Here is a 27849-nt window from a genome sequence, read left to right on the forward strand (position 1 = left end):
CAGCTATAGAGGTGGTACTTCCCTATAATTTTATCTGTATATATATATATATATATATATATATATATATATATATATATATATATATATATATATATATATATATATATATATATATATATATATATATCTGGTTTTAGAACAAAGAACAAGACTGAGACTGGCGGAGACTCGAACCCGAAACACATAAGGGGCAGTTTCCGCGGGAAGCTAGATAAGCTCTTTACGCTCTTGTCTACTACACCACCATGGCGAATAAATAACGTTAGGTGTCTAGTGAGAACAAACGTGCTTCCCGGCCTAATGCCTGCCACATTCGGGGAGGGTAAGTTCAGAGACTGATTTCATTCTCCTCCCGTTGGGATACCAGCCACACGACCAGTACACAGATCAATGCAACCAAGGAAACAAATGGTCATAAAGCAAGCAAACACACACACACACACACGCACGTACGTACGTACGTATGTATGTATTGCCAACTCTGAGTTTTTTCTGCACACACATTTTGTACGCTATTACACAATGAACACTTGTCTTTCGCAGTTTGCATATTACATCATAAATTTTTTGGGTCTTTCATTACGTCTAAAGTTATGTGGTAGTGCCAGTACAGGGGGGCCCTGCATATACAGCACCTTCTCTTAGGTGTTGCACGTTTTCATTGGGTTCAGATTAAATCATTGTTCATTATGTTCAACCCGCCGGCGATTGTAACCTCTGGGTGGAACAATGGTTCAACTGAAAGCCAACGAAAACGTGGAACACCGAAGATAGGTGGCTTATATGTGGGGTTCTCTTGTGTTGAGTTGGAGCACCGTAGAAAAGTTGGATTTCGCCTTGTATTTTTTACTTTAGCCAACCCATAATGATGACTCGCACTATTCTCGTTATCTTAATCAATCTCTAGGGCTACTGTTTTGTTCCATTGTATAAGCGGCTAAGTTGTCGAATGCGATTAAAGTTTATAAACTTTAGCACAAGTTTCACATAGGGAAAATCGAGTCACATATTAGTTTACATGATTTATGTAGAATTTGTTAGTGGGAGAAGAACCTGGCCGAGTTTATAGTTTTGTTTTAATTATTTTCGGAGATGTCGCTTTTTGCGAATTCCTTGTACCCAACACTTAAATCTTTCCAGCAAGTCCGCTGTTTTTCTTATACAATTGTAGTTTTTTTTTTATTATTTTATTATCAGGTCTGAGAGTTAATTAAACATTTACTTGCAGTTTTCACAAGGATGCTGCCCACAACAGTCGACTATCTCCCAGGAACCTATTTTTTGCTGTTGGGGGAAGTACACAATATAGATAAGCTGGGAGTAATCCTTGTGAGTGATTCTGCATCCGATGTTATCTGTCGATAAGATCTCCATGATGGAGGTTATTGATTATAATACGACTAAAGTAACATTCTCCAAGGTAAATTACGGCAGAATGGTCAGCACTTCACCTTGTGAGTCATCCAGTGATAACACAAATTTATTTTATTCTCTCTACAAATGTTATACCAAATTACAAATTAATACGCGGAACCTTATTCTAAGTTGTGTAAGAAAGATCGGCGTTGTGGATGGTAATTAGAGACTGTGTCTATTAAGGAGAGGTGTTGGTGGCAGGGATATAATGACGGTGTCTAACTCTAGAACCAACACGTTCCCTCTTTGAAGTTTTACCTGAAATACAACACTTGAATTTATGTAATTGTTAACCAGTGTTTTGTTTTACCTTACATCCGAGAACCTTAATACATTTGAGCATTCATCGAGGGTGTTGCTGCTGCTATTGCTGTAATTGCTGTTGCTGTAATTGCTGTTGCTGCTATTGCTGTTGCTGCTATTGCTGTTGCTGCTATTGCTGTTGCTGCAGCTGCTGCCGCCGCCTCCGCCGCCGCCGCCGCCTCCTCCTCCGCCTCCTCCGCCTCCGCCAAACGGAAGCCAGTTTAACGTTTTGCATCTGGCAGAATTGCTCTTTTTTTATCAAATAAACTCATAAGAGAAGAGGTAATTCTTAAAATCATTATACACTTACCTAAACATACTCTGCACACTTGCAAAATTCAAGTTAAGACTAACTGTAGAAATGGGTCATTAATAACCGGAGGTTCATATACTGAAGACGAAGAAGCAATGAGGAAAATTCTACTAGGCCACTATGAGTCAGTGTTCAACAGTTAACTAATGAAAACAAAGTGAAGAAGACAGAAAATATTTTCATTATCTCTTAAGGCCAAACCTCTCGTGTAACTGACATAACCACTAATCCCATGGAATTCAAAAGATAGAAAACATAATCATGCAGCACCTGGACCGGATCCATGGAACCCCTTATTTATAAATAAGTGCTAAGTGGCACTAGTACGAACACTCAGAATACATTGAAGAATGAGCTTAGATGTAGGTGAAATACCAGACGTATTAAAAATTGTAAGCATAGCTCCCTTGCAGTAGAGGGGATAAGAAAAGCTAAAAGGGACTATGAAATTAAAGTTGCTAGGGATTCTAAAACTAACCCAAAAAGTTTTTTCCAGGTCTATAGAACAAAAGTTAGAGATAAGATAGGTCCCCTTAAAAATAACTATGGGCACCTTACTGACAAAGAGAATGAAATGTGCTTGATTTTAAATAATTATTTTCTCTCAGTTTTTACACAGGAAGACACTAACAATATTCCAGTAATTAATTTTTACAGTGGGCTAGAAGAAGATAAATTATGTAACATCACAGTCACTAGTGAGATGGTTGTGAAGCAGATAGACAGACTGAAGCAAAATAAGTCGCCGGGTCCTGATGAGGTTTTTTCAAGGGTTCTTAAGGAATGCAAAATGGAACTCTGTGAACCATTAACTAATATTTTTAATTTATCTCTTCAAACAGGTGTAGTGTCTGATATGTGGAAGATGGCTAATGTAACTCCTATTTTTAAAACAGGGGACAAGTCGTTACCGTCAAATTACCGCCCAATAAGCCTGACCTCAATTGTAGGCAAATTACTAGAGTCAATTATAGCTGAGATTATAAGAAGCCATCTCGATAAGCATAGCTTGATTAATGATACTCAGCATGGATTCACAAGAGGCCGGTCTTGTCTAACTAATTTATTAACTTTCTTCAGTAAAGCTTTTGAGGCTGTTGACCACAATAAAGAATTTGATATTATTTACTTAGATTTTAGTAAGGCTTTTGATAGAGTTCCGCACCATAGACTGTTAAAGAAAGTGGCAGCTCATGGCATTGGGGGAAAAGTGCTCTCGTGGATCGAGTCATGGCTCACTGACAGGAAGCAGAGAGTGTCCATAAATGGGGTTAAATCCGAGTGGGGATCTGTAACAAGTGGCGTTCCACAGGGATCAGTCTTGGGCCCGTTGTTGTTTATAATATATATCAATGATCTTGATGAGGGAATTACTAGTGATATGAGCAAATTCGCCGATGACACAAAGATAGGTAGGATAATTGATTCAAACGTAGATGTTATGGAACTTCAGGAGGATTTAAACAAACTCTATTCTTGGTTAGAAAAGTGGCAGATGCAGTTCAATGTAGATAAATGCAAGGTTCTGAAGCTTGGGAGTGCCCATAACCCTAGTACTTATAAGTTAAATGATGTAGAACTTAGCCATACAGATTGCGAAAAGGACTTGGGGGTTAGGGTGAGCAGCAACCTTAAACCAAGACAGCAATGCCTAAGCGTACGTAATAAGGCAAATAGATTACTGGGATTTATATCAAGAAGTGTAAGCATCATTAGTAAGGCCTCACCTAGATTATGCAGCTCAGTTCTGGTCTCCGTATTACAAAATGGACATAAATTCGTTAGAAAACATTCAGTGTAGGATGACTAAATTAATACATAGCATTAGAAATCTTCCTTATGAAGAAAGATTGAAGACTCTTAAGTTACATTCACTTGTTAGACGAAGAATGAGGGGAGACCTGATCGAAGTGTATAAGTGGAAGATAGGTATTAATAAAGGGGATATTAATAAGGTCTTGAGGATGTCTCTCCAAGAGAGAACCCGCAGTAATGGATTTAAATTAGATAAGTTTAGATTTAGAAAGGACATAGGAAAGTATTGGTTTGGAAATAGGGTAGTTGATGAGTGGAACAGTCTACCTAGTTGGGTTATTGAGGCTGGGACTTTGGGTAGTTTCAAATCTAGGTTGGATAAGTACATGAGTGGGAGGGGTTGGATTTGAGAGGGACTTTCACAGAGCTTATTTCTTGGGTGGCATTGAAAATTGGGTTGGGCAAATGTTTTGTTAGTGGGATGAATTGTAAAGGACCTGCCTAGTATGGGCCAGCAGGCCTCCTGCAGTGTTCCTCCTTTCTTATGTTCTTATGAGCGCTGGCAAAAAACACTCAAGGTCAGTAGACCTATTGTTAGGTAAGACACATATGCAACAGTTAGGTATCTTTATTTCGAAACGTTTCGCCTACACAGTAGGCTTCTTCAGTCGAGTACAGAAAAGTTGATAGAAGCAGAAGATACTTGAAGACGATGTAATCAGTCCATCACCCTTAAAGTTTGAGGTGGTCAGTCCCTCAGTCTGGAGAAGAGCATTGTTCCGTTGTCTGAAACGTTTCGAAATAAAGATACCTAACTGTTGCATATGTGTCTTACCTAACAATCTGTCGGTATTTTATACCATTTTAATGTTCAGTCAGTAGACCTAACATCACTCATCATAAGTTTAAAAAAAGGGTGATGAGACGCCATATTGTAAACTGTAGAACAACACAACCTGCACAACCCAAGCCATCATGATTTAGAGTAAGAAGATCATGCTTGTCACAACTGCTAAACCACTGTGAAGGAATTACAGAGACACTGGACGAAAATCAAAATGCAGATATAGTATACACGGATTTTATAAAAGATTTTTGATAAATGGGACCATAAAGTGATTGCATTTAAAATGAGGATGATAGGTATAACGGAAAGTAAATTTATAGATATTCCACTTTATAACAAGTAGAGCACAAAGTGTAGTAGTAAACACAGTAAACTATAGCATTAGCAGAGTTAAAAGCTTAGTACTTCAAGGCACGATTTTGGCGCTATTCCAGGGGTGCATAATGAGAACTTCTAATAACAAGGGAAATAATACCACTCTTGACACGATTCATATCACTTGTGCTGTCTTGCTTCATATACTGTTCATTGTTGATAGAGCCGGAGGTATATCTGATAACATACGAAGATCAATTATGGCCCACATAGAGCCAATGAAGCATTTTAATTGCTGCTAACGCATCAGGCCCTAAATAGGTAGTCCCTGGAGCGGAGGAGAGATGCATGATATGTAAAGGTACTGGAGGGCCTAGTCCCAAATTTGCACACTGCCATAACATACTGGAGTGAATTATATGGGAGAAAATGTAAAATATACCCAGTGGAAAGTAGGGGCACCGTGGGTACAATAAGAGATTACTGTATCAACATCCGTGGGCCCAGGCTATTTAACATCTTACGGGAAGCTATCAGAAATACTTCTGGAGCAATAATAAAGTCTTCAAGAGGAAGCTCTACAAGCATCTCCGCCGACTGCGAGATAAACGAGACTGTAATGGGTATGAGGGCCAGGGAGCCGCCAGCAGCAACAGCCTGGTTGATAAGGCAAACACCGGACATTGCTGGCCCAGGGCAGGGCTGCTGGATAAACACGCTCTCGAAACCCGTCAAAGGCATATCAAAGGTATTTTTAATTTGCTCTGCCTTTCTTAATAGTTCTTATTCCCGTTTCATTTTCTCTTCAAATTAAAGGGCCGGGTTTCTGGGATGATCCGTGACTTTTTGTTTTAACAAACTTTCTATCAGAAATACAGGAAGGATCTGCATGTGCTGATGGTATATTATCGATTGGTATATTATCTTATGATTTTGCCGTATCTTTCATAATTTCTATAAATTTTGAAAGTAAGTGCAGTCTATTCCAACTTCGGAGCTATTGGGAATCTCTTGCTCGCAAGTCTGGAATTAAACAACTTCACATCTCATTTCCTCACTCTTTGGTAAAGAGTAAAAACTTTCTGATTTGTTGTTTAAGGATGTTCAGCTGTTGGTTAAAAGCAATTTTAAAAGTTTTTTGTGTCCATATTGGGCTCTGGAACTTTATTAGGTGTGGGCCCCTAACTGGGCCTAGAAAAACTGAAGAGTTAACATATATGTATAGTTATAGAGAGTATGAAAGCCAGAGTAAAAAAAAAACACTGTACTGTCTCCAGTTCCCACCAACAACAACAACCGAAAGACGATCGACATGCACAAAATAACATAGGAAGTCGTTTCTCCTTTGTTGAAAACCCAACAAACTGTGGTGATAGGCTGGGTTCACGGTATAATAACTATTCAGTACCTCTTCTACTAAGTCAACATAACTCTGGTGTGGGGTAAATCTGGCGTACACACATTACCCAAAACACTGTAAGTTTCCGATTCCAGGGAAACTTACAAGAAGTTCCTCTTTTTATTTTGCTCTGTAATTTCCAAATGAGCGAAATTGGCTTCCAATAAACTTAGCCAAAGCTCCAAAGAGAGCTTTACTGGATCAGAATTCCAACCTTCCCTGTGACGCCGCCATGCTGTACACTTGTGGCTGATGCTGCAATAATTCCTTGGTAATAATCACCGCTCTGCTGCCACGTCCTGGGCTGCCAATAACTCCACGATTTCAGCAAAACATTGGCCCAATAACCTTTGGCTCCGAAATCCCATCCTCGTCGGCACTATTATGGTTGTAGGAGGTAATGAAAACCAGAGTGACAAGCAACACTACTCTCTCCATTTCCCGATCACAATAACAACCAAAAGGCGATCGACATACACAAAATAACATAGGGAATAATTTTTTTTCTGCTCCCGACACCTTACAATATAGCAAAAGTATAACGTTGGTTCACTGTCGCTTGATCACACAGTCCGATCACAGAGTTGCTCTACACTCAAGAAGCCTCTCTTCGACCCCGCCAAGGTGTAGAATTTAAATTCTACAGACGTCACATACTTTTCACAATGCTGTCGAATCGTGTGAAAATCAAGCCTGCGAATGGTGCAATAAATGACTCCTCGAAATTAGCTTTAGCTACCGTCGTTAAGACCCGCCTGCAGGTCAAATTTACGGCAATCCACTCTCTGAAGGACTCCTTCATTGTCGTCTGCACAGACGACACGGAAACATCAAAACTAATGGACGACTCTTCAGTCAGGACCCTACAAACACAACAATTCACTCTATCCCCGTCTCCATTCTTGAAGTCGAAACGTTCGGTCTTTGTGAAAAGACTGGACAATATGGTCACCTCTCTCTCTACTGAAGCCCTGAAGACATCTATTGAGGAACAAAACACCTGGGCCTCGGTAGACAGCATCTCCAAGATTCCTAACACCTCATCTATGCTAAAGATTACATTCTCAGACATCTCCATGGCTGCCCAAGCTCTCTCTGACGGTCTGGCCATCTCATATTACCACATTCACCATAGTCATATAGAACAAGAACGTTTCACATACATCTCCCACTGCAGGACCTGCTACTCCTATAAACACACCACCAAGGACTGCCCCATTAAGGATAAGAAGTTTTGTTCAAAATGTGGAAATGATGGACACGATTTCAGATCCTGCACCATTACTACAGCACCAACATGTCTTAACTGCAAAGGTAATCATCATACCCCTGCAGCTAAGTGCCCACTCAGGAAAGAAATCATATTGAAGAAAACTGAAGTTCTGAAGAACACCTCCAATTCACCGACATACGCTGCAATAACCAAACCACAAAGCGACACCACTAAGACTCTACATGCTAATCTACAGGCACCATCACCCAGCAACTCCCTCTCTCCAATCCCCGACGGAGATTCCTCAAAGGTGCTGTACTGCATGGTATATGCACACCTTGCAAACGCAGCAAACCCCGGCACTTTCAACACCACTATTAACGAACTATTCCGTCTGAACAACATGCCTGCCTTCAATTTTCCGGACTCCACTCCTTCAGCAGACATACTCAAGATCCTTCCCAACGTCCTGAACTTTATTGCACCTGCAGACCTGTCTCCTGCCCAAGCAACTGCTCCTGTAACTTCTATAACCACTTCCACCGCTGACAACGTTGATCATGTTGCCTCAACCACCGTCTCCCACCTCTCCCAGCCTGCTGTTACACAACCATTACACCTCACAGCTGCTCCTGTCGACCCTCAGTCACCTGCTACCACCACTGTAGATTCTCCCAATGAATCCACTCCAGAAGAGGAAGATAACGACGACTCCAGTAAACCCTCATGGGAAAACCTTACCTTTTACACTTCTCCTTCAAATACTGACACCATGACCTGTACTGAACTCTACAAAAGCCTCGGTGCTGGAACAGTCAAGTATGCATGTGAATCACCGCTTCACACTCACCCAAGTTCTTGAGTTCATCAAGCCTCTACGTTTCACCTTCAGTAACAAGGCTAAACTATACCACCTATCTAGGAGCAGCTTCAAAAAATTCGTAAATGGCTCCATTGCTAACCTGCCTCCTCAGTTACTCCTATAATTCCCATGTGTTCTACCCTCTGATGTGACCTAGCCTGCTGCCAGCTACTCAAGATTCAAGACTTCAACTACCACAAGTTCGATGCAACAATCCCTGCTATTCCTGTTCTCAAGTCTGCCCCACGATCGCCTTAGCTGCTGGGTTAAGCCCTGGCTCTGTTTCTCTAAGAACACTCCTCTCCAGAGCTATTCTTCATCTGTCCCATCTTCCCCGCTCATCCCATTGGGATCTTACCTGAACTTATTTGATTTTGATTTGATAACGTTGGTTGCCCGCTGTTGGGGGTAACTGGTGACTATACGGTGGGTGACTCCATGACTGCCTCAGCAGATAAGGCTGAATGCCAGTTTATCAGGGTTACTAACCCAGGATAACCCAAGTTTGACAAAAACCAGGAAAATTATAAGGAAAGTTTTAAGAGACTTCAAAACAAGATAAGTCGGTTTTCAGAGGAATTGTGTTCTCACCTCTCAAAAGTGTTTTGTGCTTAAAATACTTTTCATGGTAGTTTTCAGTGTTGAAAAATTTACAGAGGTTATTTATTGCCCACATAGTATTAAAAAATATAAACTACTAGGAACGCCTCAGTTCTTACAATGTACTCTCAGGAATGGAGAAGAGAGAGAGCTGTAATATGTACTCGGAAAATAATTTAAGGCCAGGACCCCATTCGGCACTCTAGCATAAAGTTATTGGATTGAGAGATACAGGTAGAAGTGTAGAATAAATTCAGTGAAAAGCAGGGAAGCCATTGGCACAATTAAGAAATTGTCATCATCAGTGGTCAAGACTTACTTCTAACATTAGATATTAGAAATATTTCTAGAATAATTGTAACGTTTTCGAAAGAATGCTAGGTAACTACTTAGGGCCTGAGCAGTCTTCTTGTGATAGGTATGTAGGCTTTAAGATAGGTAGCAGTAATAGGCTGGTTGATCAGGCATTCAACAAGGAAGTCTGACCCACAGTTCGACATGCTAGAGTAGAACAGCTCTAGAAACCGAACACGGGTATTTCCGTTGCCGTCCTTTTGGTCCTTGTTCACTAGTGACACCCACAACGGTCGACTAAATACCCAGGTATCCACCACTAATTGAACAGAGGTATCAGGTGTAAGGAGACTTGCACCAGTGTCTCTAACCTGTGCATTAAACCTCAGGCCTTTCGGTTGTGAGTTGAATGTACTACCATTGTATTAAGAGACATCTCGGATGACGCAATGTGTATTGCCAGTCATCGACTTCACGACCCTCAAGGTTGCCATCACTCCGTCATCCTGGGCCCCCACCTGACCTAAAGAAAAGTGAATGTCGTGTTTTGGACAACAACAGCGGTTAGAACTAATTATAGTAATAAATAACCCAAGCTGTTCAGTGCCGGCTCCATTAGTGTTGGTGTTTTCGTAACAGTATTGTATAATGTGTGTCAGTTGTTGAGGGTGTGGGTGGTAGTGACCCTGGGAGTCTACGGAGATTTTGATTTCTTTACAAAGTCTTAATATATTTAGCTACAGTATAAAACTGTGTTTGGTATGTATTTTTGGTGGTGGTATGGTAGTTACGATGTTGACTGGCGCATCTTCTTTGTATGTTATCTGCAGTGCCTCTCCTCACAGCTTATTTTCCGTCCGTAGTCTTCTCATTCTCCGTTATTCTCATTACTTTACATTTACCTGCTTGCCATGTTGTAGTTATTATCCTAACCACGTCTGTAGTCTGTTAGTCATCTTCATGCTTCTCTTCTTATCTTCCACAATTTTACATCTGTAAACATTGAAATAGGTGATTCACCTTGAAGTAGTATGGTGGTGGTCAGTCCCTCAGCCTGGAGGGACTGTCTTACTTTATCTTCATGCAACAGGTTGGTTAATACAGGTAACAAAGGTTTGTCCATTGTTATATCAAATTTCTGTTAACACAATGCTGAGTTGTCAGTAATTCAATTAATTTTACAGTACTTGGTATCTTATCTGTACTAGGGCCACGAACATGTGGGGAAAATTAAGCACTAGTAATTATACTTGTTTTAATTGCTTATGAAAAATAAAAATGTGATATTGTAAATATTATTATTTAGGAAATGTACGACTACACTGAGAATAGTGATAGTTTCGGGTATAATGAGAAACATAGAAGGAATGGGAAGGGGACAAAAAGTTTATAGTTTGTGATGGATAGAGAAAAGCTGGACATAAGATGCACACGGACACTGCCGTGATGATGATAATGGTAATGATGATGAGTGATGGGAAGCACGAGAAGTTGATGGAAGAGATGCAGGATATAATGATGGTGGGTGGTGTGGTGCACGAGGAGGAGGAGATGCAGAATATAAACAGTGGTGGGTTGTCGTGGTTAATTACTTCATATCCATGACAGCTTCCCGCCTGACACATGTTGCATGCTTGGTGAGAAGCGGCACCCCACCGCCCACTACCCTCCACCCTCCCGGCTGATGGCTTAACCTTGTGCTCCTCCATCACTAGAGCACTTTGCTTTTATATAAATTAAGGAACACCCGCGGTGTGCGGTTTCACTACTCCAGATGTTAGTCATATTATGGGAACACTGCTTACTTGCCCAGTGAACTAATAGTTCACGACGTATTAAAAAAGATGGCAGGTACAGGTAGAGTGCCTACCAGCTTGGCTCATATGAATGATATTATGTCTACCTCTGATACAGTGCCATGTAGATTAGTACTGTTCTTTGTCATACTAAAAAACAGATTATAAATCATCCAAGATAAGACGGTGAGATTAATTATGGAGTTGGTTCCAAGAGAACGTGCAAGCCACGTTGAACTGCGGAAACAGCACAAACTATAAGTGGAAGATGGACACAAAAATTGCAGTAACTGGAAATTTTCTGAAGATAGTGTGTAGGGTGTGCAGCACAGTATATAAACGAAGACAAGTACATAAATGTTAAGACGAGGACTTAGGCAAATACTGAGAGGCACTGCAATAGGCCTGTTGGCCCTCACCGCGTAAATCTTGAGACACCTTGGCATGTTTAGTATTACCATGGCGAGTAGTAGTTAACGAAATATACTGTCTTGTTCACGACAGTATATTTCGTTAGCCAACAGTATTGCTAGTGGTGTATCCAATCAAAAGTTTCCTTGATTCTGAGAAATGTTTGTTGACGTGATGACCGCGGTCTCGACACTTTATTTATTCTCGCTCTTGTATGACTAGTTTTACATCAGAAAATCTCTTCCAATTTTTATACAGGAGCCTGTGCCTAACGCATGCGTTGTTTAAATTATTGATTTGATAGCGTACTTAAGTTCGTCGATACAAGTGGTTAAATTCTTGACAATTTCACCTATGTACACCTTATTACAACCTTTCAGGGGATTTTGTAAACTCCAGCCTCGGCACACACTGGTCGTATTTGTGTCTTAAAAGGTCGTTAATAGTGGAGGAAATTGTGACAACTATTTTATTTGACCTAAACCTTATTTAAACACCCGTAGTATGCAGTTGATTTATTGAGTGTGATAGTAACATTATGGAAACACCCGAAGCGTGAAGTTACCTTATTGAATATGATAGTTACATTATGGGAAAATCCGCAGTGTACAGTTGACCTATTCAATAGTTACATTGTGGGAGCACCCGCGGTGTGTGGCTGCCATATTCTATATAGATAGATTATGAAAAGAAAAGCTACCCATGTTTCCCTGTCATATTCCATTAAGAAGCTAGGTTGCATGGAATATAATAGGAAACTCTTAACTTTTTGTTCCCACAACGTCTATATTATAGACGTTGTGTTGGGCGTGGCTGGTAGGGGAGAATAGTATAATCGATCTCCTTACCACTACTATAAACCATATACTTATAGTGTTTATAGTGTCTTTATATTGTATTAAACAGTAACGTAGTATTTGGATGTGTAAACTAGTCCTCAGACATTAAGATCTCACTTTAAAGATTCAGAAACAATAGTATGGAGTTTTCACATATTTTGTAAAGCTGCGGTGCCAATAATTTTGGTGCCTGACTGAATTTATATGGACAGTGAAGGTTCTCTCTATATTCTCCACATCTTCCCTCATTTTCGGCACCATTCTTGTTGGAAACCTTCGAATGTTCTCTGAATACTCAGGTGCGGGTTCCATGCTGGTGCGGAATACTTCAATTTGGTGTAAAGTATCCTGTATATAATATCTTAAAGGAATGTTAGTTCATGTTCCTGAAAGCAGTTCATGGGTTAGCAAGTATTGCGTATCCTGTTTTAATCCCTGTTGATTCTTCTCACTGCCTCTCTTGTAATTACTGATAATCACGATTGAAATCAAGTAGCAAATTTAATTCCACTAGTTATTGGGTGGTGGCGGCGGTAGTGGTGGTGACGGCGGTAGTGGTGGTGACGGCGACCACTGCCAGTTCTGTCAATATAGTATATATATATTTACAAGATGATGTGGTTTATAATATTTTGGCAAGTAGAAGTCTTCTAGAGGAAACTGGACAAGTACCTCCCTCCACCCAGTGCCAGATGTACCAGGCTGTGATGGACATGTAGGCCAGGCTGACTAGGAGAGCAGTAGACAAGCCTGGCCATGGGCTGGGCTCCGAATACAAACTTACCAAAAGTACGTCAAATGCACATAACACCTATTTGTGATGTTATACTAGGTAATTTCTTTTTAGAGTACTTACCCTTTTCAAATGGAAAAAAAATAGTGATTATACAAATAATTCTTTTTTGTCGTTCTATTTGCTCAGCACAGCTGCTGGATAGACCGTTCGAAAAAATATGTACAGTTATCACAAGTATTTTATGGTTTCAAACCCAGGTAAAGACAGTTATGTACACTTCAGGACATTTATTAAAGGAAACGTTTCGCCACGAGTGTTTGAGGAAGACAATCGTATCGAAATATTTCCTTCAAATATTCTGAACTGTACATAAGTGTCTATCCATACACAAATAACCCGCACATAAAAGAGAGAAGCTTACGACGACGTTTCGGTCGTCGTCGTAATCTTCTCTCTTTTATGTTCGGGTTATTTGTGTATTGTTCCAGTCACGGTATTGTGCCTTTTTGTTATTTATTTGTCTATCCATAGTTTGTCTTTACCTCCGACTTTACCAGTGAGTTTCGAGTTTTTTTTCTACTCCCGGTACCCAGCCCTGGGCCAGGCTTGTGTGGCGCTTGCTTGGTCAACCAGGCTTGTGTGGCGCTTGCTTGGTCAACCAGGCTTGTGTGGTGCTTGCTTGGTCAACCAGGCTTGTGTGGTGTTTGGTCAACCAGGCTTGTGTGGTGCTTGGTCAACCAGGCTTGTGTGGTGCTTGCTTGGTCAACCAGGCTTGTGTGGTGCTTGGTCAACCAGGCTTGTGTGGTGCTTGGTCAACCAGGCTTGTGTGGTGCTTGCTTGGTCAACCAGGCTTGTGTGGTGCTTAGTCAACCAGGCTTGTGTGGCGCTTGCTTGGTCAACCAGGCTTGTGTGGCGCTTGCTTGGTCAACCAGGCTTATGTGGTGCTTGCTTGGTCAACCAGGCTTGTGTGGTGCTTAGTCAACCAGGCTTGTGTGGCGCTTGCTTAGTCAACCAGGCTTGTGTGGCGCTTGCTTGGTCAACCATGCTTGTGTGGTGCTTGCTTGGTCAACCAGGCTTGTGTGGTGCTTACCTGATCAACGGGCTTGCCTGGTGCGTGCCTGGTCATCTGGGTTTGTGTGGTGCTTGCCTGGCCATCCGGGCTTGTGTGGTGCTTGCCTGATCATCCGGGCTTGTGTGGTGCTTGCCTGGTCAAGCAGGTAAGCACCATTTTCAAGCACAGGTAGGAGGGACTTCATCTGTGGCATGCAGCATTGTGCGTGGGCTCAAAACACAAGGACGGTTAAGCATTCAGAGGTCGCCACCCACTGTACATGACCTCAGGCGGAGAATACAACAACACCTAAAACACCCCCCCCCCTTTCCCTCCTCTTCAGGTTACTGGGAACACTCCTCCCCCCTCAAGGTCAATGAGAACAGCCCTCCTCCCCCAGCCCATTCTCCAGGTGACTTGAAACAGCCCTCCCCCCCCCCAGCCCACTCTCCACGTGACTTTGAACAACCCTCCAACCCCAGCTCACTCTCCAGGTGACTTAGAACAACCCTACTCCCCTAGCCCACTCTCCAGGTGACCTGGAACAATCCTGCTCTCCCAGCCCACTCTCTAGGTCACTGGTAACAACCCTCCTACGCCAGCCCACTCTCCAGGTCAGCAGGCACGTGACCCATCTGGTTTATAAGACACTTGACCTCTCTGGTTTATAAGATACTTGACCTCTCTGGTTTATAAAACACTTGACCTCTCTGGTTTATAAGACACGACCTCTCTGGTTTATAAGACACTTGACCTCTCTGGTTTACAAGACACTTGACCTCTGGTTTATAAGATACTTGACCTCTCTGGTTTATAAGACACTTGACCTTTCTGGTTTATAAGACACGACCTCTCTGGTTTATAAGACACTTGACCTCTGGTTTATAAGATACTTGACCTCTCTGGTTTATAAGACACTTGGCCTCTGTGGTTTATAAGACACTTGACCTCTCTGGTTTATAATACACTTGACCTCTCTGGTTTATAAGACACTTGACCTCTCTGGTTTATAAGATACTTGACCTCTCTGGTTTATAATACACTTGACCTCTCTGGTTTATAATACACTTGACCTCTCTGGTTTATAATACACTTGACCTCTCTGGTTTTTTTTTTTTTTTTTTTTTTTTTTTTTTTTTTTACACAGGGTTTGACAAGGTTAAGGATCCCTAGCTTTATTGACAGCTATTTACAGGTTAAGGTTTATAAGATACTTGACCTCTCTGGTTTATAAGATACTTGACCTCTCTGGTTTATAAGATACTTGACCTCTCTGGTTTATAAGATACTTGACCTCTCTGGTTTATAAGAAACTTGACCTCTCTGGTTTATAAGAAACTACCCTTCTGTGGCTCATCTGGCACGTGACCTTTCTCTCGGGCTCTCTCTCTTCTGTGTTCTTTCCTCACTTTCACTGTGTTCTTTCCTCACTTTCACTGTGTTCTTTCCTCACCTTCACTGTGTTCTTTCCTCACTTTCATTGTGTTCTTTCCTCACTTTCATTGTGTTCTTTCCTCACCTTCACTGTGTTCTTTCCTCACCTTCACTGTGTTCTTTCGTCACCTTCACTGTGTTCATTCCTCACCTTCACTGTGTTCATTCCTCACCTTCACTGTGTTCTATCCTCACCTTCACTGCGTTCTATCCTCACCTTCACTGCATTCTATCATTACCTTCACTGCGTTCTATCCTCACCTTCACTGTGTTCTTTCCTCACCTTCACTGTGCTCTTTCCTCACCTTCACTGTGTTGCCTCCTGGTTCTCTGTGCCACCTTATCCCCCCCTCCTGTGCCCTCCTTTTCCTCCCAGTCATTTCCTGCGTAGTGCACGGTGGCCCTGGCTCCACCAGGTGGGCTGACCTGCTAATTTGTTAGTCACCTGTGTAAATACTCCTCACTACCTGGACTAACACCTTGTTTAGTGTGATATTGAACGCCATGTATCCTACCTTGCTTATTACCCTTACTGTGATATATACTCATCTCCAACTTTCTCACGTTAGTGTGTGTAGCTTCACCTCAGTAATGACGTCTCAGCACTCAGCTGCTAAGTCAACTTCTTGTAGCTTCACCTCAGTAATGACGTCTCAGCACTCAGCTGCTAAGTCAACTTCTTGTAGCTTCACCTCAGTAATGACGTCTCACGGGCTGTATCCAGGGTGGCTGAGGTATCTTGCTTGAAGCAGGCAGTTAATGTGCTAGTTTTAAAGGCTATCGACAGCACTTGCATCATGAATGATGCATCTCACCTGTACACTGTCATTAATAATCCTTATATAAGGATTAAAGTCAACTGTATTTATAATACACTGATACACTCACACCTAGGTGCTGATAGCCCCAAGTCGGTCATGTGCGTGTAAATACTGTGTCCTTGGATGTATTGGTGGGTGTGGGGGGGAAAGGTTCCTCAGGGAGGTTCCTCGATGCTGGTGAAGGGCTCTTGATCTAAGGAACTGGACCTATGCTCCAATTCCTTGAATCAAGTCTGAATATCTTTCTTTCCCTCAGGGGCTCTAAATCCTTATGGGTTTGGTGCTTCCTATAATATAATTGCCGGGGGGGGGGCAAGGGAGGGGCAACCTTTACCTTTGATGGGTGTCGAGAGTCTTTCTACTCCCGGAGCTCGGTCTTGGGCCAAGCTGGTCTCCTGCTAGCCTGGTCAACCAAGCTGTTGCTGCTGGAGGCCCGCTGACCCATATATGCATCACAGCCTGGTTGATCTAGCATCTGGTGAAGATACTTGTACAGTTTCCTCTTGAAGACTTCTACACTTATTCTAGCGGTATTTGATATTTTCTGGGGGAAGATCTTATTTAAACTCCACTTCGTTAGATTTTTGTTCATACCATTTTCCAGGTGAAGTTTCACAAATGAATTAACTTCTTTGTATTTTTGTTACGAGACTGCTGTCACAGTAGCAGTGAATGTCTCTTATCTATAATAAATAGGCGCGTCACTGGTCGTGCAGCCTATCTTTCATATTTCCAATATGCACTTGTTATATTATTGTAAAAAAATACAAAAAGCTTCTAGGAAGTGTAAGTGCGATACTGACATACGTAATAAATCATCTGCAATATATGGAAAGCTTTCATATTATAGTTAAAACCTAGTAAGTAAATGTATTTTTTAAAATTTGCCAATCAAGATTATAAGTTTAAATTTGTAACATTGTGCTGAGGAAACTGTTGTAAGAATATAGGTTACAAAGATTTCCTAGATGTGTTGCTTACGTTACATGGTTGTAGCTAGCACCAACAGCCTCGTTGATTTTGCCATTATCCAGAAGGTCTGGTCTGGAATCAGGCATCGGATGCAGTGATCCCTGGAATCGGCTATAGGTGACCTATAGGTAATGATTCCGTTTTAACTCTCTCGTTATTTTAAGGTAGTCTGGTTTTCATGGTGGTAGTGTACACAGTCTCGCCTAGGTGTGAGGTGCCTCAGTAACGCAGTGCCGCCTCACCATACACAGGTGGAAGTTGCTACCATTTCTGCGACCACATCAACCTATCCAGATCATCCTGTAGTTCTATTGTGTCCTCATCAGACACAAACCTACTTCTGTCGTTTAGGTACATCGTGAACAACAAGGGGCCCTATACTGACCCTTGTAGTACACCCCTAGTAACGTGAAAATTCTCTGTACGTTTTCGAGCTTAGCTATCTCGTCTGCCTTGAAAGGGACCGATAGTATTCAGGAGTATTTTAGCCTGGAAACAACAAGAGACGAGAGTATCATCACTGGCTCAGCATCTCGTCTTAAAGGTTCTAGTTAACCAACCTATCATTTTCCTTGTGGCAGCAATATCAACGTTATTGTGATCCATAAATGTAAGACTTTCTGACATAACCAAGTCTTGAGTTTATCGTGTGCTTCGTTTTCTGGGGGAAGATCTTATTTAAACTCCACTTCGTTAGATTTTTGTTCATACCATTTTCCAGGTGAAGTTTCACAAATGAATTAACTTCTTTGTATTTTTGTTACGAGACTGCTGTCACAGTAGCAGTGAATGTCTCTTATCTATAATAAATAGGCGCGTCACTGGTCGTGCAGCCTATCTTTCATATTTCCAATATGCACTTGTTATATTATTGTAAAAAAATACAAAAAGCTTCTAGGAAGTGTAAGTGCGATACTGACATACGTAATAAATCATCTGCAATATATGGAAAGCTTTCATATTATAGTTAAAACCTAGTAAGTAAATGTATTTTTTAAAATTTGCCAATCAAGATTATAAGTTTAAATTTGTAACATTGTGCTGAGGAAACTGTTGTAAGAATATAGGTTACAAAGATTTCCTAGATGTGTTGCTTACGTTACATGGTTGTAGCTAGCACCAACAGCCTCGTTGATTTTGCCATTATCCAGAAGGTCTGGTCTGGAATCAGGCATCGGATGCAGTGATCCCTGGAATCGGCTATAGGTGACCTATAGGTAATGATTCCGTTTTAACTCTCTCGTTATTTTAAGGTAGTCTGGTTTTCATGGTGGTAGTGTACACAGTCTCGCCTAGGTGTGAGGTGCCTCAGTAACGCAGTGCCGCCTCACCATACACAGGTGGAAGTTGCTACCATTTCTGCGACCACATCAACCTATCCAGATCATCCTGTAGTTCTATTGTGTCCTCATCAGACACAAACCTACTTCTGTCGTTTAGGTACATCGTGAACAACAAGGGGCCCTATACTGACCCTTGTAGTACACCCCTAGTAACGTGAAAATTCTCTGTACGTTTTCGAGCTTAGCTATCTCGTCTGCCTTGAAAGGGACCGATAGTATTCAGGAGTATTTTAGCCTGGAAACAAGAGACGAGAGTATCATCACTGGCTCAGCATCTCGTCTTAAAGGTTCTAGTTAACCAACCTATCATTTTCCTTGTGGCAGCAATATCAACGTTATTGTGATCCATAAATGTAAGACTTTCTGACATAACCAAGTCTTGAGTTTATCGTGTGCTTCGTTACAATCTTTATTTTCTCTAGTTTTTTCTTGACGGAGCAACTGAAACTTGTCTTCGCTAAATATCATATAGTTGTCTGAGACCCACTGGAAGACTTGATTTACATGCGCTTGCAGATTTGTTGCTGTGTCTTCGACGTCATCTTGCGTCATCAGCAAAGTATGTTACCTTGCTGTCATTTATGTCATTGTTGATGTTGGACATAAAAATGAGACGGACTGTAACGTTGTCTAAAATTGTGGAGTAGATGTGAATCTGTATCCCAGTTGTAAGTTTCTGTTGATAAATGTGATACAAAGAACGGAGCTGTATGACAGCACATATTTAGAGAAAGGCGAAAGTGGGATGCAGCCTTGAGCTGCTGATGCTGACCACTGTCTCACATATTGAGGCGTACACTACACTCACTTTGACTACTGTGCGTCACGTAGTGATGATACTTGCTCTCACAATTTTTCAACAGAATACTGTACCTTCATACCGGCGAAGGTCTCTTATCCAAGAAAGTGGAGTTACGCTGTGCTTTACATCAACTCGGATTACTTCCTATTACATAGATGCTGACTGACTCCTGCAGCTTGAATACTTCATTTTGAAGTTAATAATAAAAGTAATGGTAATATAATTATGGTTGGTGGTAGTGGGTATTTGGGACCGTCACTATTCTGGAGGGATTGGGTCCAAATCTACAAGAAGAAATCACCCCAACGAAAGCAAGAGGTTTGGTAGACGGTGCAAAATACCCGCGGTGTTGCAATGAATACACATAAGAGATAACTCGATAAGTGTAACGGGACCAAAACTTTGAATCAGCACCCTCCCTTCATACATCAACTGTGAGGCCTGGTCTGGGACGGGACGTGGGCGGCTACCCCTTAGAAGTCGTCTTCAGATAACCTTAAGGGTTCCTGGTATTTTCCTTAGGAAGTGAAGCAGGAACACCCCATCAGTGACACCATCGACAGTAACGATTCTTATGGTTTTACGAAAAGGCTTTAATATTCAAATTCTTACATACGGTACGTGTAGACGACCAGTTTTTCTGGATACACCTGCACATCATAATGCTAAACAATTAAACCATGGAATAATGCCATTTAGTAAGGTGTTAATGTGCACTTTATCTACACATGTTGAATAATCTCCTGCCATTGTAGAGAAATACATGTAAACTGACTAGCATTAAGCATATAAGGTCAATATGCAATGTGGAAAAAGACACTTGTGTACAAGCAATTCAGGATATTAGAGGAAACGTTTCCTATAATAAATGTTCTGAACTGTCGATAAGTCTTTTTCCACATCTTGTCGGTATCAATATGCCATTTTTGAGTATACGCTGTACGTATGTAAACCGAATATTCCCAGGTAGGTTGGTGCAGGTAATTACATTTTTACCTGGTGTTAGTATGTGAAGGTAACTGTGGTGATGTAACACTGCTTGCTTCTCCACCAGCATCACCTTCCGGCGTGCTCATGTTGACAAGGTTGTTACCTCCCACCGCTGCTCATGTTGCACCCCCTCCACCCCCCTGCAGCACTCACCACATGGTACATCTCATACCTGTGACGTAGTTGCACCATTTAAAACGCTGACCCTTAGCAATGTATCTCATACTCACAGTTCACCTGCCAGTTGTCAACTTCTGAGCTGTTTCCAGTTTTACTACCCTCGCAGCCAGGTCCTAGGGCCAGGTTTTTCTGACGATTGTCTGTTCAACCAGACTGTTTCTATTAGATGCGCATTTACTGATATATACACATAGCTTGCCTGATCTGGTACTTGTCGGAGGTAATAATCCTGGTTCTTCTTTAAGACATTAAGAGATTCCCATATATTCTATTTTAAATCGCATAACCTATGTCGGATATAAGGGAAATTACCAGTAAAATGCGAACTGTCTTTGGGCGGGAACTTACGTTCCTGTTCACCAGGCTGTGGTGCGGTGCCTCTGTTGGACTGCATGCATTCAGAACCAATAGCCACACTAATATATAGCTGTTGCGGAGGCCTGGTCTGAGACCTAGCTGTGAGCGTCATCTACGTGTACCCTTACCTGGAGGTTACCTGGAGGTTATTCCGGGGATCAACGCCCCCGCGGCCCGGTCCATGACCAGGCCTCCCGATGGATCAGGGCCTGATCAACTAGGCTGTTACTGCTGGCCGCACGCAGTCCGACGTACGAGCCACAGCCCGGCTGATCCGGCACCGACTTTAGGTATCTGTCCAGCTCTCTCTTGAAGGCAGCCAGGGGTTTATTGGCAATTCCCCTAATGCTTGATGGGAGGCTGTTGAACAGTTTTGGGCCCCGGACACTTATGGTGTTTTCTCTTAGTGTACCAATGGCGCCCCTGCTTTTTATTGGCGGCATTTTGCATCGCCTGCCCAGTCTTTTACTTTCGTAGGGAGTGATTTCTGTGTGCAGATTTGGGACCATTCCTTCCAAGATTTTCCAAGTGTAGATTATGATATATCTCTCCCTCCTGCGTTCCAACGAGTACAAGTCAAGTGCTTCCAAGCGTTCCCAGTAGTTAAGGTGCTTGACAGAACTTATACGTGCAGTAAAGGATCTCTGTACACTCTCTAGATCTGCGATTTCACCTGCTTTGTATGGAGATGTTAATGTACAGCAGTATTCCAGCCTAGAGAGAACAAGTGATTTGAAAAGGATCATCATGGGCTTGGCATCTCTCGTTTTGAAAGTTCTCATTATCCATCCTATCATTTTCTTTGCACGTGCGATCGTGGCACTGTTGTGATCCTTGAAAGTGAGATCCTCAGACATTACTACTCCCAGGTCCCTTACATTATTTTTCCGCTCTATTGTATGGCCGGAGTCAGTAGTATACTCTGTTCTAGTTATTATCTCCTCCAGTTTTCCATAACGGAGTAGTTGGAATTTGTCCTCATTGAACATCATATTGTTTACCGTTGCCCACTGGAAAACTTTGTTTATATCCTTCAGGTAACCTTTTATATAAATTTTAAACCAGTAAAGTTAGGCGGTGTGGTAACTAGAAGACAACTAGGTTGTATATTATGGTGGTGCAGTATATAAGGAAATAGTTCAGTGACGGCTTGATAAAGTTATCAGTGGGAGTGCCTCGAGGAACATAAACAGCAGCCTAGTGATAGTTAAAATGTCCAGTGTGGCTCCACACTACACCACATGCCCGGTTAATGCAGTACCCTTCCCCTATGCCCAGCTAATGCACTGCCCTTTCCCTATGCCCAGCTAATGCAGTACCCTCCCCCATGCCCAGCTAATGCTGTACCCTCCCCCATGCCCAACTAATGCAGTACCCTCCCCCCATGCCCAGCTAATGCAGTACCCTCCCCCAAGAACAGCATATGCAGTACCCTTCCCCCATCCCCAGCTAATGTTGTGCATGTGTCCCCCTCCCACTATTTCCTTCACAAGAAATAATTACTATGTAAATAAATTAGAAACTCCAGTCATTTTGGAAGTCATAGCCTGGGCAAAAACCAACGTGTAAAAAAATACAGTATTTGCTTGAAATATTCAAGTGTTGAGTCGTAAGTTCTCACAGTGCTTGTTGTACACCTCATGACTTTTATTACAAAAGTCGCCATAGTGAAGTCAGCCAGCTCAGGGGGACAGATGTCCTTACATCGTGTATCCAGCCCATCCTATGTAACAATATGTGACAAGGAAACATTAGCACTCGAGTCGGTCACACATAGAGCACTGGTCAAAGGCCCTACTTGCTCTTGTTATATTTCTTCATCTTATTTTACAGAAGGCCGCGCAGACCAACTAACAAAGTACAAATCCCATGAATTTCGAAAAAGAAATGGATAACGTGCCCACTCAGCACCTGGACCAGATTCATGGAATGCTCTATTTATAAAGAAGTGCAAAGTACCACTAGCACGAGCTCTCAATATTCTTTGAAGAAAGAGCTTAGATCTAGGTGAAATACCGGAGGCCTTAGAGTGCAGACATAGCTCCTTAGCATAAGGGAGGCAGTAGAGCACTAGCTAAATATTACAGACCAGTTGCCCTAACTTCTCACATCAGAAAGATCTTCAAAAGAGTGATGAGATGGCAGATTACAAATTTCACGGACCTGCACAGCCAACATAACCCGAACCAGCATGGTTTTAGAGCAGGACGATCATGCCTGTCACAGCTGTTGAACTATTATGACAGAATTACGGAGGCGTTGGAAGACGTCCAAAACGCAGATGTGATTTACACAGATTTTGCAAATGCGTTTGACATACGCGATCATGGAGTGACAGCGCACAAAATGAGGGCCATGGGCATTATGGGAAGGTAGGCAGATGGATTTTCGGGTTCCTAACACACACAACACAAAAAGTAGTAGTAAACAGAGCAAGAGCCGACATCAGCGAGGTAAAAACTCAGTTCTCCCAATGCATTGTCCTGGCATCTCTGCTGTTTCTCATCCTCATAGCAGACATAGATAAAAACACCCGTCACACTTTTGTATCATCATTTGCAGATGACTCTAAAGTAAGCATGAAAGTCACTACGGTGGAAAACAGAAAAATTAAGGAAGACATCAGCAGGGCTTTCCAGTGGGCAGTGGAGAAAAACATGACGTCCACTGGTGATAAGTTCCAGCTGCTTAGATGTGTAAAGAATGAACTCAAAAGGAACACTGTATATAAAACTCAAGAGGATCACTAAATAGAACGAATGGAACACGTAAAAGATTTGGGAATAATTAAGGCAGCTGACCTTTCTTTCAAAGAACATAAAACAAAGGTCACGACAGCCAGAAGGATGACGGGGTAGGTATTGACACTCTTCAAATCGCTAGTGCTCACAGGAGAAATATTAGAGCTGGAACAAATACAGAGATCGTTTACGGCTCACATTGAACCAGTAAAGCACCTAAACTACTGGGAATGCCTTTAAGTCTTGAACATGTACTCACTGGAGCGGAGGAGAGATGCATGATAATATATACCTGGAAAGTACTTGAGGGCCTGGTCCCAAATCTGCACAGTGCCATAACATAATGGAGTGAGAGATATGGGAGGAAGTGCAAAATAAATCCAATGAGGAGCAAGGGTGCGGTGGCCCCAGACTATTCAACATCTTACCAGAAAATATCAGAAACACGGCTGGAACAAGTGTAGAAGTGTAGAAGAGGAAACTGGACAAGTATAATCACCAAGTGCCAGATCAAGCAGGCTGTGATGGATATGTGGGGCAGCAGCAACAGCGGGCCTCCAGCAACAACAGCCTGGTTGACCAGGCAAGCACCAGACGAGTCTGGCCCCATGGCCGGGATCCGAGAGTAGTGAGACTCGAAACTCATCGAAGGTATCTCTCCTCCATGATCGCATTTGTCCATTACGTTTGCGAAGTCTGTGCGTTATGGTTTTTCTACAAAGCCTCCGTAATTTTGATCAAATGATATTCTGGTAGTTGTGAAAAGCAGGATCTTCCCGCTATGAATCCATGTTGACTTGGGTTGTTTAGGTTATGCTATTCAATAAAATTAGTAATTTTATTGAATAGCATAACCAGCCTTGCAAAGACTTTTATGATGTATGATGTTAGTGCTGGCCAGTAACATTTTTTTGCTAGAGCAGAGGAGCTATGTCTCTCTTTAAAGCCTCTGGGATTTCACCTAGATCTAAGCTATTTCTTCAGAGAATAAGGAACGCTCATAATAATAGTATTTTGCACTCTATATAAACAGTTCCATGAATCAGGCCTAGTTGCTGCATATTTGGGCATGTCGTCTATTTACATTTCGAATTTTGGGGATGTCAGAGGTAATGAAAAACCTGTCTGAATCCTCAACTCTCCTGTGGTTTAGTGGATTGCTGAACATTTAATTTATACTGTTGTTTCAGGATTTAGCTTACGTTTTTTTGTCATTTGTGTATGAATTACCTGAGTAGTTGGTCAGTTCTAGAGGTAACTTAACTTGAATTTTGTTTACGTGTTGAAATATTTAGTTTTTTTTTTTTTATCAATTTCCTGAACGACGTTTGCTCCTTTCCGGCTCCTGTCCAGTACGAATGTTTTAGTTTCTGCTCTCTATCGATAGTCTGTCTTGATTCAGTTCCCTTTCGACGACCGCTAAAGGTTTGTTGATAATTCCCTGTATGCAGGCAGGAAGAGCGTTAAGAGTCGGGACCTTTGGCACTCTTAGTGTACTTATCGCTCCTGTTTTTTTAGTGGAGGCATTTTGTGCTGTCTGCTAAGTTTCTTGTTGTCATACTTTGTGATTTCGGTATTCAGATTTTGGACCAGTCCCTCCAGGATTTTCCAGGTGTAAATTATGTACCTTTCTCGCCTACGTTCCATGGAATGTAGTTGAAAGTACTTAAAGTGTTCCCAGTAGTTCAGGTGATTGAGTGTATACGAGTAGTGAAAATTCTCTTAAGTTTTCCAGCTCAGCAGTCTCCCCTGCCTTGAAAGTGGCCATCAGTATACAGTACTATTCCAGCTTGGAGAGAACAAGTAACTTGAGTATCTTCATTGGCTCATCTCTTGTCTTGAATGTTCTAGTTACCCAACCTGTCATTTTTCCTTGTGGTATCTTTAACACTGTGATATTTGAATGTGAGATCTTACGACATCATTTATTGAATGATTTGAGTTTGACCTCTACTCTGTTACTTTTTATATTTCCTCCATTCTCTCTTAGCATAACTCAAATACTCTGAGAACAGCAGGCATGGTGGACTGTAAAATGCCCCAGCGAGAAATTGGGATGAATGAACAAGGGTAGAAATCGTCAAGGGAAAAGAAAGACATACCTTTAGTTGAAAAGTAGATAGGGTCCAGCAGAGGTGCCTGATCTGCCAGGTTGTGATAGCAGTGTGTGTTTGAGAGTCGCAGGTAGTTAAAGCCTGGATGGTCAGGCGGTTGTCGTGTAAGTCTGACCGCAATGAGTGCATCAAAAGCTCGTGAAATTGGCCACAGGTAATACACACAAATGTACTAAACCAAATATATAAAAATACTGAAACAGCTCCAGGGAGGAATTTCTAAATTTTTCCTTTGAATGAAGTTTATTCGTTTTTCCAAGGATGAGAGTCCTTGATTGTCACTGAATGTGGTGCTCCTCTGTATACTAATCAATAAATAAATCTTCATTTTTTATGCCACTATGCAATGTATTACATATAAAAACATGCCTCTATGCAATGCATAAATGGTAAGTTATTTAAGACTTTATGTTGCTAATTATTTTTAAAATGAACCAGACTTGTTTTAACGTATACGTTGTACCAAGAAGTGCATTCAACAGCAGCCTAGTTGTGCAGTCCGTCAAGCAGTAGGCTGAAACAAGAACACACCAGCCGGGAACAAATATTCCCGGAACCATATAAACATAGATTAAGGGTGGATGCAATGTGTACTAGACAGATAAATGTCAAGTTTATAACATTATTTATTGCCGCCAACAATGGCTACATTAGTGCAGCGCGGCTCATCATGTGAACGGCAGTGCGAAAGGTCACTGAAGGTATTTATCAGAACCAAGTGAGTAAATAGGTCGACCTTTAATAGAATCGAGTTTCTGCCTACACTACATTAAATATAATGCATTTTTATCCAGTTGATGTAAAATGTGAATGCAGAGTGCAGATATAGTATACACAGATTTTGCAAAAGCCTTTGACAAGTGCGATCATGGTGTAATAGCACACAAAATGCGTGCTAAAAGGATAACTGGCAAAGTAGGCAGATGGATCTTCAACTTTCTAACCAATCGAACACAAAGAGTAGTGGTAAACAGTTAAATCGGATGCTGCCATAGTGAAGAGCTCTGTCCCACAAGGCACAGTACTCACACCTATTCTGTTCCTCATTCTCATATCAGACACAGAGATGTAAACCATGGCATTGTATCATCCTTTGCAGATGATACCAGGATCTGCATGAGAGTGTCATCCATCGAGGACACGGCAAATCTGCAAGAAGATATAAACCAAGTTCTCCAATGGGCAACGGAGAACAGTATGAAGTTCAATGAAGACAAATTCTATCTACTCCGTTATGGAAAACTGGAGGAAATAATTACTAGGACTGAGTATACTACAAACTCTAATTACACAATAGAGCGGAAAAGTAATGTGAAGGACCTGGGTGTGGTAATGTCCGAAGACCTCACCTTCAAGGACCACAACAATGCCACTATCACATCTGCGAGGAAACTGATAGGATGGATAATGAGAACATTCAAGACAAGAGATGCTAAGCCAATGATGATCCTTTTTAAATCACTTGTTCTCTCTAGGCTGGAATACTGCTGTACATTAACATCCCCATTCAAGGCAGGTGAAATTGCAGATCTAGAGAATGTACAGAGAACCTTTACTGCACGTATAAGTTCCATCAAACACTTTAACTAATGGGAGTGCCTGGAAGTACTTGACTTGTACTCACTGGAGTGCAGGGGAGATAGAGATATTATAATCTACACCTGGAAGATTCTGGAGGGACTGGTCCCTAATATGCACACAGAAATCACTCTCTACGAAAGCAAAAGACTTAGCAGGCGATGCAACATACCCCCAGTGAAAAGTAGGGGCATCACTGGTACACTGAGAGAAATCGTGCCCGGGGTCCAAGACTGTTCAACAGGCTCCCACCAGCCATAAGGGGGATTACCAGTAGACCTCTGGTTGTCTTCAAGAGGGAGCTGGACAGATACCTAAAGTCGGTGCCGGATCAGCCGGGCTGTGATTCTTGCGTTGGACTGCG

Source organism: Cherax quadricarinatus, chromosome 52 (assembly GCF_038502225.1).
Source record: "Cherax quadricarinatus isolate ZL_2023a chromosome 52, ASM3850222v1, whole genome shotgun sequence".
Classification (NCBI taxonomy): domain Eukaryota; kingdom Metazoa; phylum Arthropoda; class Malacostraca; order Decapoda; family Parastacidae; genus Cherax; species Cherax quadricarinatus.